Source organism: Rhinopithecus roxellana, chromosome 9 (genome assembly GCF_007565055.1).
Source record: "Rhinopithecus roxellana isolate Shanxi Qingling chromosome 9, ASM756505v1, whole genome shotgun sequence".
NCBI classification, from domain to species: Eukaryota; Metazoa; Chordata; class Mammalia; order Primates; family Cercopithecidae; genus Rhinopithecus; species Rhinopithecus roxellana.
In genome coordinates this window covers 20,542,620-20,545,695 of record NC_044557.1, presented here as the reverse complement: position 1 = coordinate 20,545,695, position 3,076 = coordinate 20,542,620, and positions in this window count along the sequence as shown.

Sequence of the window (3,076 nt, the reverse complement as noted above, 5' to 3'; positions counted from 1 at the left end):
CTAACATACCAAAATCCATTTCTCCTGGTGTGCTTTGCAAGGCTCAGTCTTGAATGGCAAGACCCACCTGTGCAGACACTCATCTGAGCCCTTCTGTAGCGAATGTAGACAGCAGGTGCAGAGCGGCTCTCAAGAAACAGCTGTGTGTCCTACCCAGAGGCCTCCTGTATGGGGCAGGGAGGACGGCAGGAACCAGACATATACAGAGTTACCCTGAAACAGCAGGAACAGGCAATTGCAAGCACAGCATTGAGTCATCGGTCTTATTTTGGGAGGCTGAGGTGGGTGGATCACTTGAGGTCAGAAGTTTGAGACCAATCTGGACAACATGGTGAAATCCCATCTCTACTGAAAACACAAAAATTAACCAACAGAAATTTGAGAGTTCCCACAACCCCTCTCAGTGTCACCAGTGGAGAGTGTCCAGGTTCTTGGCATCTTGAACAAAGAATTGGACAAAACACACAAAGCAAGGAAGCAATTAAGGGATTTATTGAAAATGAAAGTACACTCCACAGTGCAGGAGCAGGCTCAAGCATATGGACTCGAGGGCCCCGATACAGAATCTTGTTAGGTCCAAATACTCTGTACAGGTTTCCCATTGGCCACTTAGTGGTCAACTCGTGTAAACGAAGTGGTGGCCCGCAATCCATCTGATTGGTTACGGAAAGCAACCAATGGGAAGTTGAGGCAATCCAGTCAGGAGTTAATCTGGGTTTTGTTATTGCCATGGTTTCCATCAGTGTTACACTAGGTTCAGATTCCTCTAGAATTACCTTGTGCTTCAGATGGGGGTTGAGTTGCTTCAGTGTCTTTCTTTCTCCCTCCCTCCCTCCATCCCTTCTGTCCTTCCTCCTGTTATGTATAAAGCTTCAGTGCCACAAAACAAATAGCACTTGAATATAAAATTTTCTTTTAATTCTCAGCAAGGCAAGGTACTTCAATAGAAGTGTGCGCCCTTACAGTTGGAGCAATGGTGAGCACACACACTTGGACAAGGGAGGGGAAGAGGTTCTTATCCCTGACGCATATGGCCCCTGCTGCTGTGTTGTTCCCCTATTGGTGGAGTTAGACCACACAGGCTAAACTAATTCTGATTGGCTAATAACGGGGTGAGTGGTTTGGTGGGAAAAATGATTATGACAGAGCAGGTAATTGGAATGAGTCAGGGTGGAGCAGGTGATTGAAATGAGTCAGGGTGGAGCACGTAATCGAAAAAGGTTGCTTTATGAGGAAGTTAAGTTTAAAAGTAGAAGGTAAAGAATTGAACATACTGACATATTGACTCTTTGAAAAGAAATTTAGAACTCATATCTAACACTTCTTTCCTTCTTTCCTTCCTTCCTTCCTTCTTTTTTTCTTTCTTTCTTCCTTCTTTCTTTGAGACAAGGTCTTGCTCTGTCACCCAGGCTAGAGTGTAGTGGTTGCAATCACAACTCACTGCAGCCTTCAACTCCTGAGTTCAAACAATTTATCCTCCCACTATAGCCTCTCAAGTAGCTGAGACTACAGCTGTGCATCACCACACCTGGCTAATTTTTAAATTTTTTTGTCAAGACTGGGCCTTGCCATGTTGCTGATCTTGAACTCCTGGCCTCAAGCAATCCTCCTGCCTTGGCCTCCCAAAGCCCTGGGATTACCTCCCAAGGGTCTGTCTTAATATTTCTTCCTCACCCTCAGTTTCTGGCCTTCTTTGTGCACTCACACCTCAAGGGGCTCTCCCCACACTCTTGCCCCTCCTAATGGGAAAACTGCAGTTACTTGTTACTTCATGCTTCCTGTGTCCTTGGGTCTCGGAGGCAGGACTTTCTCAGTAATCCCTCCCCACTTCCCTATGGCAGCTTACAGTTTTTGTTTTCTAGGGGAGTAGAGATGAAGGGTCTGGGCCAGGCACAGTGGCTTATGCCTGGAATCCCAGCATTTTGGGAGGCCAAGGCAGATGGATCACCTGAGGGCAGGAGTTTGAGACCAGCCTGGGCAACACGGTGAAACCCTGTCTCTACTAAAAATACAAATATTAGCCAGGTGTGGTGGCATATGCCTGTAATCCCAGCCACTCAGGAGGCTGAAGCAGGAGAATCACTCGAACCTGGGAGGCAGACATTGCAGTGAGCCAGAATTGCGCTGCTGCTTTCCACCCTGGGTGTCAAAGCAAGAGTCCAACTCAAAAAAGAAATGAAGGAATGCTCATCATCACTGGCCATCAGAGAAATGCAAATCAAAACCACAATAAGATACCATCACATGCCAGTTAGAATGGCAATCATTAAAAAGTCAGGAAACAACAGGTGCTGGAGAGAATGTGGAGAAATAGGAACACTTTTACACTGTTGGTGGGACTGTAAACTAGTTTAACCATTGTGGAAGATAGTGTGGTGATTCCTCAAGGATCTAGAACTAAAAATACCATTTGACCCAGCCATCCCATTACTGGGTATATACACAAAGGATTATAAATCATGCTGCTATAAAGACACATGCACACCTATGTTTATTGTGGCACTATTCACTATAGCAAAGACTTGGAACCAACCCAAATGTGCATCAATGATAGACTGGAATAAGAAAATGTGGCACATATACACCATGGAAAACTATGCAGCCATAAAAAAGGATGAGTTCATGTCCCTTGTAGGAACATGGATGAAGATGGAAACCATCATTCTGAGCAAACTATTGCAAGGACAGAAAACCAAACACTGTATGTTCTCACTCATAGGTGGGAATTGAACAATGAGAACACCTGGACACAGTGTGGGGAACACCACACACAGGGGCCTGTTGTGGGGCAGGGGGAGCGGGGAGGGATAGCATTAGGAGATATACCTAATGTAAATGACTAGTTAATGGTACAGCACACCAACATGGCACATGTATACACATGTAACAAACCTGCATGTTGTGCACCTGTACCCTAGAACTTAAAGTATAGTAATAATTTAAAAAAAGAAAGAAATGAAGGGTCTGGATGGTGTTTGTGCCTTTCCCACAAATGTGGCCAATCCTATTGAGAAATATGAATAAAATTCTAAGCCCCCCTGCCGCCACCCCCACCCAACTGGCTGAATGGACCACC